Here is a 14206-nt window from a genome sequence, read left to right as displayed (position 1 = left end):
GGCCACACTTGGTAAGAAGAATGTAGTTTCTTTTCATATACTATATTATAGCTATATTAATGTACAAAGTAAACTGTCAATGATAGCAAATGAAAGAGCCATTAAAACCAAGCATCGAGCCAGGCTCAGGAGGGTGAGGTAGGAGGATCATTGCCAAGTCTGAGTCTAGAGTGGGCTTTGAGACCTTGTCTCAAAAAACCAAAAAGCAAACATCCAAAGCGAGGTATAAGTGGTTTATGTCTGGAATCCCAGCACTCAAAAAGCAGAAGCAGGAGGATTGCCAGGAGTGAAACTAGATTGAGTTACGTAGAGTAGACTCTATTTTAAAGAAACAGAAACTAAAACCAAACTTTATTTTATGGGTGTTTCCCCCCATGTGTTAAGTGCACTCTGTGTGTGTGTGTGTGTGTGTGTGTGTGTGTGTGTGTGTGTGTGTGTGTGTGTGTGTGAGGAGAGGGGGCATCAGATCCCTGGAACTGAATTACAGATGGTTGTGAACAGCCGTATAGGCGACAGGTATCAAATCCAGGCTCTCTAGGAAAGCAACTACTCTTAAACAGTGGGCCATTTTTCCAGTCTCTAAACATTAGTTTTTGAAGACACGGTTTCAGACTGGAGAGATGGCTCAGGAGGAAAAGGCACTTGCCACAGCCCAATCAGTGTTTAGTCCCACGACTCAGTGAAAAGTTAGCTGACTCCCAGATTGTTCTCTAATCTCCCCATGATTCTGTGGCATGCACGGGCACCCACACACCCCCCCCCCCACACACAATCAACAATTAAATGCACAACAATAATTAACATGCTATTTTAAAAAGACATAATATTGCTGTGTAGCACTTGCCTTCCTTCTGCCACAGCATCTCGTGTGCTGGACCCAAGTGTGATTTACTTTTTTTATGTTTATTTATTTTTGTTTCTTTGCTTTTTTGAAACAGGATTTCTCTGTAGCTTTGGAGCCTGTCCTGGAACTAGCTCTTGTAGACCAGGCTGGCCTCAAACTCACAGAGATCCGCCTGCCTCTGCCTCCTGAGTGCTAGGATTAAAGGTGTGCACCACCAGTGCCTGGCCCAAGTGTCATTTATTAATTGTCTACAACTCCAGGCACTTGATTATATGAGGTCTCCCTTAGCTCAGACTTATGGGAGGACGGGCTGAGAGGCAGCATAGGGGCACAGTGCTGCTGTGCTGATCGCAGAACTGATAATGACCAGTCTCTAGGCTGAGTCCAAAGCACCTGCCATGCACCCTGCAGCCTCCCCAAGCAAGCATGCCTATTGCTAGTGGAGATCCACCTCCTCTAGTTTCGGCCCCTCTATGTTCAGAACCCACTGGAGCCCGTTCTTCATTCTATTCTGCGTGCTCCCACCCCGATACCTTTCCTACTCCTCCGAAAACCTACTGAAAATCTATGATAGGGGAGGGGTCCTCATTTGACCACAAAATCCAACCAAATAGTATAGACTCCCCCCTCTTCGGTTTGCTCCCTGTGTTACAAATGTGATGTTTAAGCCCTGTAGGCTGGCTGCGGAGAGATCTGCCTATCATTGGGCCTGCTGTGACTTACCTACGCTGTCTCACGCTGGTCACAGATTAATCTGTGTCCCTGAGAGAGGCCGATGTCCTCCACATAGCACATGTTTTTCTTATTTGGTTGGCTTTTTGCTTTGATTTGTTGAGGTAGGACCCCACTTTGTATTCCTAGCTACCCTCATACTTCCCATCTCCCCATTCAAACCCCCAATCCTAACACTTCCAGGGCAAGGATTTACCCTGTGGTCCTCAGGGCACCCATATGCGAGGGGTCACTTGGGTTTGTTTTGCTTTGTGTTTTTGTGACGTGGCCTTGATGTTTCAGAGACCAGACTGGCCTTGACATTTCACAGGCCCTCATTCCACTGACTCTGGATATTTCAGCTCCAGAGTTCTGAAAAGGCAGAATATTTCATGGAGGGGTTGCTGCTCACTTCCAAGACACCTGTATGCTTTGGCAGCCCAGCTCTGCCCCGGACACTGGTGATCCCTGTGTATATTTAACCTGTAGAATGGCTTCAGATCTTTGAAAGGAGTTTTGAGTTGGGGAACATGAGGGGACAGATAAGAAAGAGAGGTAGGGGTTTAATCTAGAAAGAAAGCTAAAGTTCCTATCATTCCAGCTCCTTCAAATATCAGAGAAAGGCTTCAAGCAGTAGGGTGCAGATGGCCTTGAAGGTGCCTGTCGCAAGTGCCAGCCTCAACCTAAACCATAAAGAAGTCCTCAGTGACTTTTGGTGTTTCCCAAATTATCCAAGAAGCACAAGGCTGCGATGGGAGAGAGTACACCATGAAGCTCCACTGTCTGGTCCTGGCTTCCACGGCCACTTCTGTCAAAGTGAGACTCCAGGGACCCGACCCGGGGAAGCTCACCCAGAAAAGTGCTTATTTGGTCACGACAGTTGTCTCAGGGGGGATCACCTATGTGACTGAGATGTACCACAGTCTTGCCACTTCCCTCCCAGAAAGCCATTTGTAAGAGAGAGAATCAGCTACAGCTCCGCAACTTCAGGCTCTTGGCAGATGCTTTCTAGCAAATGAAAGCAGTAAGCCTGCCCTGGCGCTTCACAGACTGCAGCTGCTTCTAATTCTCGCTGTCAAGGGAGAGTTAAAATTGGGGGCGGGGGACTGGCCCTGCTACCATGGGCTTGCCAGCTTGCCAGTAATTACAGGCTGCTTTTTAGGAAGATCAGTTGTGACAGTAACAAATTTCAATGCCTATTATACAATAAAAATGTGTCAGTGTTTTACAAATAAGTAATCCAATATTTTCCAAATGACCATGACGGTTTAGCATCATCCTATGGGAGTTCAAGCTAGACCAAGAACTTCAATGGAACAAAGCGTGAAAAATTTCACTGATGTGTTTAGAGATCCTACAATGCAACTCAGCTTTTAGGAAACTGCCTCTTATTAGGCTGGGGATGACGTAGGTCAATGGGAGAGCAGTTGCTTAGCGTGCTCAAATCTCTGGGTTTGATTCCTAGGAACACATATGCACACACAAAAACTGGTAACTTATAGAGTTTGAATTTAGTATCAAATAAGAATGTTTGGCTGGGCGGTGGTGGCGCACGCCTTTAATCCCAGCCCTTGGGAGGCAGAGGCAGGCGGATCTCTGTGAGTTCAAGACCAGCCTGGTCTACAAGAGCTAGTTCCAGGACAGGCTCCAAAAAACCCTGTCTCGCCGGGCGGTGGTGGCGCACGCCTGTAATCCCAGCACTCGGGAGGCAGAGGCAGGTGGATCTCTGTGAGTTCGAGGCCAGCCTGGTCTACAAAGGGAGTTCCAGGACAGGCTCCAAAGCTACAGAGAAACCCTGTCTCAAAAAACCAAAAAAAAAAAAAACCCCAAAAAACAAAAAACCCTGTCTCGAAAAGCCAAAAAAAAAAAAGGAATGTTTGGAGACAATATGAGGAATGTTATGTGTGTTTGTGTGTTGTGTCCGTGTGTATGTTTGTGTGTATTTGTCTGGGTGTGTGTGTCTGTGTCCCTGCATATGTCTATGTCTCTGCGTGTGGGTGCCTGCAACCCCAGCTCTAGGGAGCGGACACAGTCAGATCCCAGGGGATCCCTGACCAGCTCCTTCATCAGAATTACTGAGTCCCAGGATTAGTGAGACCCTGCCTCAAAATATAAAGCAAAAAGTGATTATGATCTCCAAATGTGTATGAACAGGTGAATGCACCCACAAACACGCACATACGATACATACACACTCATACATACACACTCACATACAGGCACATACAGATACACACACATACACAGACAAACACACACCACACACACACGTATATGCCCCTCACAAAGGAGTCTCCTAAGTTAGGTCTACAATTCTAACTACTCAAGAAAAGTCAGGGCCAGCCTGGGCTACAGGCACTTCAAAGCCAGCAACTTAGTGAGACAGATTCGATTTTTTTTTCTTCTTTTAAGATAAAAGAAGGGGCTGGAGAAATGGATCAGTACTTAAGAGCACACATTGCTCTTCCAGATAACCAGAGTTTGGTCCCCAAGACCCTGTAACTCCACCTCCAGGTAATCTGATGCCCTCTTCCGGCCTCTACAGGCACCTGCACCTGTGGGTGCACTTGGCCAGCCCCCAGAGACACACAGAAACATATATTCCTAAATATATAAATACAACATGTATAAGGGTTTTCAGAGCTGATTACTTGGCACAGTTCTTTTTCATTTTTATTATTTATTTGGATTTGAGTTGGGTTAGATTTTGTTGTTTGCTTTTGGGCTCAGCTTCACTCTGTAGCCCAGGCTAGCCCGGAACTCCTGGGGATTGCCATGCCTCAGCCTCCTGCGTGCAGTGCTGGGATTACGGGGACGATCCACCTGCCTAGCAGTAAATTCTAGACAAAGGCCGTCAACTCCTCTATGGCAAGTCTACTTGTAACTCTGATTTCCGCATCCAAATGAGAAAACTAAACCCCCAAAGAAACCAAAAGAAGCTACTGACTGGGAAAGGAAGGCCTGGAGCTGCCGCCTCGGCTCAGACGCCAAAATCTCAGCGTGGAGCCCTTAGGCTTCCTTTCACTGTCTTTTGAATAATGCAGGTTCCCCAAAATGGTTGGCTTTCCCGAGTTATTTGCATCTCAAATTTCAGTGAGCCAACCTCTGTTGTTCATCTGCCATCTCACAGCTGTGCTTTCTGCTATGAGTAACAGGGAAACCCAAGAGGTGGGTGTGTGCGCCTAACTAGCTGCCCAGAGCTGGCACAAGGGTTTAGACTCAGGGTGGACTTTTCTAACCAGTGCTACCCTGTGCTACCCTGTACCTTGTTCTGGGTTGGGAGTCCCACCATGGAGAGTGGTTCAAGGATGCCACTCCTCACTGCTGATGGGAAGCCACTAGGAACCTAAGCTGAACCTAGATCAGCCTTGGGAGTGCACTGGAAATTTTTCCAGATTAGTTGGTGTGGGCCAACCAAAGCAAACACAAGCATTGTTATAAACCAAAGTCCTGCTTTTACATCATCATGGCCCTGGCTGCCAGGTAGACTTGATAAGCTTGGGCTCCATAACAAAAAAAAAAAAAAAAAAAAAAAAAAGGTAAGGCTTGCTGTTTTTTGTTTTTGTTTTTTTTTCCTGCTTTTTAATGATTCAGTAAGAAGGGAAGGAAGAATATGCATGCCACTATTACATGCTCATCAAAGTAATAAAAAAAATAGAAATGGATTTGCCAGAAGTTAAGAAGAGGGGGGCTGCTTTCAGCGACCAACCAGAGAGAGGCACCCCCTCTTTCTCTTGGGAAAGATTTTCTCTACAAAGGCAATCGACTCTCTTCTCAGGTTTGGCTTCATGTGTGTGAGATTTTGCCTGCATTTGTCTATGTGCACCATATGGGTGCTTGAGGAGGTCAGAGGAGGATGTGAAGTTACAGATGGTTGTGAGCCACCATGTGGGTGCTGGGAACCAAACCTGGGTCCTCTGTTAAGTGGTTGTTCCTCTTAACAACTGAGCTGCCTCTCCAGTCTCAAAGCCTTCCTTCCTTCTTTCTCTTTCTTCCTTCCTTCTTCATTGCTTTCTTCTTTGTGTGTGTTTGGTTTGATTTGTTTTTTTTTTTATCATTAACTATGAGGTTCTATCAGAGGGAAAGCAAATTGGATTGTGCTAACAGCAGTTTTGTACCCAGAAGCCACGTTAGGTGGAACAAGGATGGGAGAAAGAAGCTCACGGGGAGCAGAGGCCCAAACTGGAGTCTTAATGAAGAGGAGCAGGATTAGCATCCTTGGCTAAGAGGAGCATTTTAGAAGGAAACACTTAGTACCGCAGGAGAAAGCAGGTTTGGGGAGGGGAGTATGACAGCCAAGGGCTCTGGACACAAGGCCAATGGGTACCAGAGAGAAAAGTACAAGTCATTAAGAGAAGCCCTCTGGCCCAGGCTGGCAGTGTTGCTACCTGAGTGCAGACCCTGGCTCAGCACTGCCCTGTGCCTCCTGAGAGAGGCCCCTTATCTGCTCATTCAATCTAGATCCTCCAGTGTTAACCACAGAATGGGGCAGGCTGAGCTCCCTCTTTGGTGACTTCGTACAACCAGGTCTTATTTCTCGTCTTTCTCCTTCAAGATACCTTCAGATTTGATTCTTGGGGCTGCTGACTACCAAGGACACAGCCAGAAACTGTGACTCATCGAATCCCCAAGCCAAGAGCAGAACCATAGTCTCTGGGCTTACTGATCGAGTCCCAGCACCCTGCCTGTTCTCTAGACTTCACATACAGTGGTGAAGGGTCCCAGTGCCCCTACACTCACCAGCCAGGCAGGGTGCCTTCACCTGCTGTCAGTGTTGTCTAAAACAGAGACGAGAATTTAAACTGTTGTTCAGGAGTCGCTGATCTGTCCTGGAGAGTGGCCAGTATCGGTTTAGGGTGGTAGTTCATTCCTGTGAGCCCAGGAAGCAGTGGCAAGAGGACCTGCCACAAGTTTGAGGCCAGTCTGGGCTATATGACAGGTTCCAAGCTAGCCTGAGCTTCACAATGAGACCTTGTCTCAGAAGGTGAATGACAATGATAAGAAAAAGAGTAGTGAGGTAGGCCAATTCATAGGGAAGGTATTGAGGCAAGCCAATTTGTAGGGAAGGGTAACTAGTCTGGCCACTTCCTAGGGAAGGTAATGAGGCAGTCCACTTTGTAGCGAGTGTTTCCTCTGCTCAAAGTCAGATGGTAAATAGTTTACATGATGGCAGGCCACACAGTTTCTCTTACATAATTTTCTTCCTTTTCTCCCAATTCAGCAAAAATGTAAAACAGGCTGGGGAGATAGCTCAGTAGGTGAAGGACTTGCTGCACAAATGTTAGGACCTGAGTTCAAATCCCCAGAACCCAGACAAAGCTGGGCACAGTAACATCCTCTAGAACCCTATAACTTCCACAGTCATGGGGGCAGCCAGGGAGAAGAGTCCCTAGAAGTCTGAGGGACAGGAAGCTGCACACAACAAAACAGAACCAACACAGAATCCGACCTCCATCTGCACGCCGCGGCACACACGTGCCGGCTTTCACACACGAACATTCACACGTGTACGTATACAGAAAACGATCCTTTAAATAAAACGAACAAACAAGCAAGCAAACCAGGGGGCTAGAAAGATGGCTCAGTGGTTGGCACAGTTTACTGTACCACCGTTGAGGACCTGGGTGACAACTGTGGGGCAGGGACAGAAGGATCACTGGGACTGCTGACTGCCAGCCTAGCTAAAGACCCAGAGCTCCTGTCTCAAAGGAATAAGGCAGAACAACCATGCACAGCCATGTGTGCAAACACACAATAAGGATAAATCAAATCCAATTATATATATATGTATATATATATATGCATATATATATCTATGCACATAGATATCTAAGGATGACAACCATCTAAAATCCACTAGAATGTTGATATTTAGATGCATGGTCTTTGGGTTTTTCATCTTTATTGGCTACTGCAGTAATGAGACACTAAAACTATAACTTCAGCTGCAAAGGCAATTACAGAATCAAGAGACCTAAGTTCAAAGCTTGGCTAGTACACTGGGCTTTGGCCTTAATTTCTTGATTTTAGAATCAATTAATGAGTCTACACAAAAGTCTTAATCTTTTCTCCTGATATTTAATCAAAGGTAAGATGGACTCTGTGGTGGTCTGAATGTAACTGGTCCCCATAATTTCATAGGGAGTGGCTCTATTGGGAGATGTGACTTTGTTGGAGTGGGCATGGCCTTGTTGGAGGAAGTGGGTCACTGTCGGGGCCAGGCTTTGAGGCTTCCTACACTCAGGATACTGCCTAGTGTCTCAGCTGACTTCCTGTTGCCTTCAAGATGTAGGACTCTCAGATCTTTTTCCAGTACCATCTGCCTGCATCCAGCCATGCTCCCCGCCATGACAACGGACTAAACCTCTGAACTGTAAGCCGCCACCCCAATGAAATGCTTTCCTTTGTAAGAGTTACCGTGATCATTGTGCCTCTTCACAGCACAGCAATAGAAACCCTAACTAAGAATCTAAGAGCTATTTTCCCCCAAAATTCAACCTATTTGTCTGCATCTTCTTGAATTTTTTTTGTTTTGTTTTTTTTTGAGACAGGGTTTCTCTGTGGCTTTGAAGCCTGTCCTGGAACTAGCTCTGTAGACCAGGCTGGTCTCGAACTCACAGAGATCCGCCTGCCTCTGCCTCCCGAGTGCTGGGATTAAAGGCGTGCACCACCACCGCCCGGCTTGAATTTTTTTTTGGAAGGAATATTGTGTGTGTATGTGTATGAGAGAGAGAGACTCATACATATTTACCCCAGGCTACCCTCAAACTCACTGTGTGAACTCCTGGTCTTCCTGGCCCCATCTCCCTCCTGAATCTTGTTATCGTAAGCATGTGCCACCCACCGGAACCTTACTGTATTTCCTACTCTCCAAACCATTAAATGCACTTCCACAAAGCATGGAACCACCAACCTGCTACTCTGCCAAGGGACACACGTTTCGTGGGTGTCCAGTTTTCCTTTTCCTGGACAGAGTGGAATGAACCGCTTCCTTGTAGAAGACAGACTTCCACTGTAAGTCAACATCCCCTTGTCTGCCACATGACTGGGTAAGCTGTGGCTCTCCTATCTGCCTTTCTGTCATTTTCATTTTGAAAATTGGTTATCTTACTTGGTGACAAGCAAGTTGTCAGAGAGGAGGTGTAAAGGAATTATACCTTATATGAAACTTTTGGGGGTGATTTAAAAAAAAATAGGGTCTCTAGGATTTGTCCGTAGTGCTTGAACTGGATTTTTGGAGTCTATTCCTCATGGAGGGATACCTTGCTCAGCATTGGAAGGACGGTCTTGGTCCTGTCTCAAAGTGATGTTCTAGACTTTGTTGACTCCCCATGGGAAGCCTTACCCCCTATGAGGAGTGGATGAGGGAGGAACGGAAGGTGGAGGGAGCAGGAGGAGAAAAGGGAGAGGGAACTGGAATTGGTACGTAAAATGAGAAAAGACTTTTAAAACTTAAAGAAAATAGGGTCTCTATATCCCAGGCTAGTCTCAAGTGCCATATGGAGCCGAGGATGCCACTGTTCTGGTTGGCTTGCTTCCACCTTCCAAGTGCTGGGATTGCCGACCATGGACCACCACAGGCAGCTTTGTGAGATGCTGGGGCTGGGGCTGGGGCTTCATAGTGCAATGCACTCTACAGTGGAGCTGTATCCTCTTCTAAGAAATACACTATGAAGGCTCTGAATATTTACTTTGGGGTGCTGTTAACACTTAATGTTAGTACTTCCTATTAACTTGTGGCTTTTCTTGGATTCTGCTGCAGAGACCTCATTTGCTGGGATAATCCCCTGCACAGTCCTCAGAATCTTGCCTACAGTGGCCCTGGGCAAGTTTCAAGTTGAACTGAGTCTTCCCCTCTCCCTTTCTTTGTATTAACGTTACACTGTATACAGTAAATACCACTGCTGTGTGCTAAGCAAACAGCTATTCTGTTAAAAACAGAGCAGCCGAAAATTTGCTTCTAGAACCTCTCTTCTGGGAGTGTTTGGAGCAACCCAGGGACATTCTGTGACAGGACCCTCCTGGTGCACAGCTAAACAAAAGACAGTCTGCTCAGTTCTGTCTGACCTTTGGGGGTGTTTGCTCTTACCAAGTTTCCCTCGTTAGAGGCCACACGGATTGTGCAACGTGAGGGCCCTCACCTCCAGATGCCTTCTGGAAATGAAAAGAGAGGGTTGTTTTCTGAAGAATCGTTCTCCGAGTTTAGGGGCCGTATGGAAAGCTGTTCCTGAGGGCTTTGTCATTTCACTGGCTGAGCTTCAGTTCAGGACCACGACCAGCCAGCCACTTAACCACAACCACCAGCACAGCAACAAAGATCCTGGTGACATGGAGTGATTGCCACCAAGCCGGAGGACCTGAGTTTGCTCCTGGGACCAAAATGATAGGGGAGAGCCACCCCTGAAAGTGGTTGTCTGACCTTCATACATGACAGGGCATGCATGCACGCACCCCTATAAATGCACACACACGCACACACACAAAATTAAAAAAACAGAACTGTCCTATGTGCTCACTTTTTCTCCATTTCAAACACAACTCACATTTTCAACTAGTAGATTACCTATCTCCTAATCCATGAATTTCCTTGGAACGGCAGCATCTAAAAGACAATTGTTTGGAAAGGGTCAGGACTCAAGATGTTCAACTATGTAATCTGAAGTTCCCATCAGGAACTCTTACTCCCCTGCATCTCTCTCTCTCTCTCTCTCTCTCTCTCTCTCTCTCTCTCTCTCTCTCTCTCTCACACACACACACACACACACACACACACACACACACACACACACAGTATTGTTGTTAAAGTTATAGCCAAAGAAGAAACAAATAGTTCATACTAAAAGTTCAGGTTTTCTTCTGCTTGGAAACTAACGGCTCTGATCTCAGACTAAGGTAAAATTCTCAGAGGCAGGTGCTGGAGAGAGATTATAAACATGCTGAAAAGATCTGAAAGATCTGGCTTTGATCAGTGCCTAAGAGCAAAGGAACCCCCAGATTCATCGCTGACTTAGAAACTGTCAGGCTCGAGAGGGTCAATTCAGAGCTAGAATCCCCCATCCCCCTCTCTCTCTCATATTCATGTTTTAAGCATATATATGGTGGGGATAGATAGAATAGAATAATAGGATAGATAGATAGATAGATAGATAGATAGATAGATAGATAGATAGATAGATAGATAGATAGATAGATAGTGTTCCTTCTTTGGAACAGGGTTTCCACACAGCTCATACTGGTTCTATAACCGAGGATGGCCTTGAACTCCTGCCTTTATCTCTGAAGTTCTGGGATTACAAACCCGTGCCACAGCGTCGACTTGAACAGTGCTTCTGATGGACGATATCAGCATAGAGCACTGAGGTGGAAAACAGGCCCAAGAGGCAGAGTCAAGGAGTTGAGGGCGGGTGCTCCACTCAACACCATTGACTTTTTCCCATGCAGCCTTTGGTGGGGATAACTGGACTAAGCTAATGAACACCTTTGCCGGATTCCATTAAAATAGAGTAAATCAGAAAAAAGAGCCCATGGTTGGCGAGGCAGAAGCTGGTTACTGTCGTGAGAAATACAGGTGGGGGGAATTGAGAGGACTCACAGGAAAACCAGACCCAGCGCCAGGAGTAATGGTGGCCGATATGGAAAGCAGGAAAGAGTTCTGTTGAACTCCAAACATAGCAGTGACAATATCTGAACCACGGCTTGAAATCTGTCTTTTGAAGGATGTCAAAGATTCTTCCAGAAATTTAACCCTTGTTCTACACCTGAAGCCACTCTGCTCCACCTGGTTTGTGTTACTCCTTGCTACTGGTACTTGTGGATTATGCTGTAATCCTCACGTGACTGCCCCAGTCAGTGCCACCTGTCCCCAGCCCCCCTCTCCCTATTAAACCATTCTTTTACCGCTGAGTCTGCTGAAATGTCACTTAAATTCCGGACTGTCCCTGATGGTCAACCTCTGGCTCTGGACAACATCAGAACCTCATTTGTTTTCTTTCTCCATTGTGTGTGTGTGTAGTCTGCAGGCATGTATGTGCATGCTTTCGTGGGCTCCTGTGTGTGGGTGCATGGGTAGGTACCTGTGTGTGCATGCGTGTCAGGCCATGTGATCTGGAAGGGCTGCTTATTCTACAGCACAACTCAGCTGTCATTTTCCACACCGCTAGCACCGGGGTCGCTTCTCGTGCTAAAATTTCCACTTGGTAAGCACATGGCTCCCATTAATTCAGTCAGCGCGCTAATGTCTCCTCTTGAAATTTCAGTACCCCCCCAAAAAAGGTGCACTGCACCCTATGAACACTTCACTTCATGTGGGTTATTTAAGGATTCCCAGAATCTACGTCTCCATGAGGTACACCCCAACTGCAGACTTCTTAGGCCACTGTTGATAGGTGGGGGTGTCCTAAGGGTGGCATTGCAGAGCTAAGGATAATCCAATGAAAGTCAAAGTATAAACTCACCCATTAAATGTGCCCATTAAAACAGTATTTAAGCAAAACAGACAAATCATTCCTTTTTCCACTCTTATTGGGACATTGGTGCTTACAAACATACGGGGGACTCAGCCCGGTTTGTTTAGTAAAAACAAAACAAGGTGGTATTGGTGTCGCGGGACATCTGATCACACCGTGAACCCTGAGATTGCGTTATTTATATAAAACCAACCATGGGTCAAGAGGCAGAGTAAGCAACGAGTTGACTGAAAGTAACCGTATACAGCAAGGGGAGGTTGGGAGGTGGGGGAGGCACAGGAAGTAGAAGGGAGGGACATCAGGTTGAAGGAGTTTTGTTTCAAACAGCATAGGAAGGAGTCCTCTTTCTGGGACACTGGCAGAGGAGGAAGGTCAGCTGGGTACTTTCTCTGCCTCTCTGAGCTAGCAGGTTTTCACCCCAGCATCTGACTCCCAAGACTTTATTGATAAAAGCAAACGATAGAGACTTAGTTGAAAAACTGGGGAGGCGGCTGAGGCAGCGGCAGAGGCAACAGCGGCAGGACACTTGTACTATGTTCATCCGAGCAGTGGTCAAGGCGAAGCCACTTTAACTTACCAAACTTCAGTGAGCTGGGAACTGCTGAGGGAGGCTGGGTGGCCCAGAGCAAGGTGTCCTTCTAATTTCCTTGTTACCTGAGCTGTGAAATGGAGAAGATGACGTTAGTAACCCAAACATGTTAACAAGGAGTCTATCAAGAACCCCTGATAGGGGCCAGCAAGAGGGAGTAGCCAGTAAGCTCAGAGAGTAATGGAGCTTGCCGTTAATCCCGACAGCCTGCATTCAGTCCTGAGGACTGACCGGATGGAAGCAGAGAGCTGACCCCTCCTCTTCTGGGACACGCTCCCCACCCTCACCCACCCCACACATGGAAAAGAAAGACACGTAATAGAAAGCTCTTTCGTTTGTTTGCTTTTTTTTTTTCTTTTTTTTTGTTTTGTTTTTCGAGACAGGGTTTCTCTGTGGCTTTGGAGCCTGTCCTGGAACTAGCTCTGTAGACCAGGCTGGTCTCGAACTCACAGAGATCCACCTGCCTCTGCCTCCCAAGTGCTGGGATTAAAGGCGTGCGCCACCACCGCCCGGCTTGTTTGCTTTTTTTTAAAGAACTGCTGGTAAGAATGGCAGAGAAGAGAAGCAAACATGGTGTTTTCATTCATACCAGGAATATAACCAAACATTATGAGACATTTCTCCCAAGAAAAGAAATGACATCCTTTTTGACGGGTTTACAATGCTACTCATATTAGCTGTACGAATCGAGAGGAGAACCCTACAGATTCAGCAAGGTGACAAACTCAGCTCTACTGCCTGTAAACTGGGTAGTCTTGGGCATTTGTCTTAACTTGCTTTGCATTGTGACCAGGTCTCATATAGCCCAGGCTGACTTCTAACCTACTGTGTGGTGAGGCTGGCCTTGAACTCCCGATCTTCCTGCCTCCAGCTCCCAAGTGCTGTGATTGTATGTGAGAGACATCAAGATGGGTAAGGGGTCTATATAGTCCTCCAACTTCGCAAGCCCTTTACAGCGGGCTTTTCTGCTCACACAGAGAGGCCTCCCTAATGTTCAGCATTTTATGGCCATTAAAACCCTTTTGAGTAGCCAGGTTCTGCGCAGCAGGTTTTATTTTATAATACCACTCCACGGAGAATGTATCGATGTGGCAAGAGCCTCACTCCTGCAGCCAGCCTCTGAGGAAGGAATTATGAAGTGTGATAACTCCCGCTCCAACTCAGTAATCATTTATTCCAAAGTTCTCCCCATGCAGGGGCCAGGCTAACTAAGCTTGAACTTTTGATTAGCATACTGTTCTTGAAAGAACTTTAACCCACAGACACTTGGCAAGGCCTCGCTTCTCTGAGTCCAACCTGTGTCACGAGTGCCCATTTCAAGGGTAATAAAGAACCCGACTGTTTGCTTACAGCAAACGGAGGTGGTGCCATGTCATTACCTGGCTTTTATCTCCCAGTCCACCAAACGCTCGACAAAGGAAGTGCGCAGCCCACAGGTCAGCTTCCCAAAAGATCAAAACAAGGGGACAGATTTCCAGACAGAAAAATACCGAAGTTCTACCCGGCAGTTTGAAACATTAGTTTCTTAAGATGGTCCCAAGACCAAAGCACTTGGAGTAGAGATAATTTGACTGGAAGACACTGGGCTCTCCCAGA

The 14206-nt window shown here is 46.6% G+C and overlaps 1 protein-coding gene across 5 annotated transcripts in view; it reads right to left on the bottom strand.

The window, feature by feature from the left end:
- Window positions 1-14206, bottom strand: part of Rbm47 (RNA binding motif protein 47) — a 135533-nt gene that overhangs the window by 65371 nt on the left and 55956 nt on the right. For all 5 annotated transcript variants that reach the window (XM_075943318.1, XM_075943319.1, XM_075943322.1 and 2 more), the window contains one exon: window positions 12599-12680. The gene's annotated coding sequence lies outside the window, so the exon portion shown is untranslated. The remainder of the gene's footprint in view (window positions 1-12598; window positions 12681-14206) is intronic.

Source organism: Microtus pennsylvanicus, chromosome 12, assembly GCF_037038515.1.
Source record: "Microtus pennsylvanicus isolate mMicPen1 chromosome 12, mMicPen1.hap1, whole genome shotgun sequence".
Classification (NCBI taxonomy): domain Eukaryota; kingdom Metazoa; phylum Chordata; class Mammalia; order Rodentia; family Cricetidae; genus Microtus; species Microtus pennsylvanicus.
The sequence above is the reverse complement of the archived record's forward strand: the minus strand, read 5'-3'. Positions and strand labels throughout refer to the sequence as shown.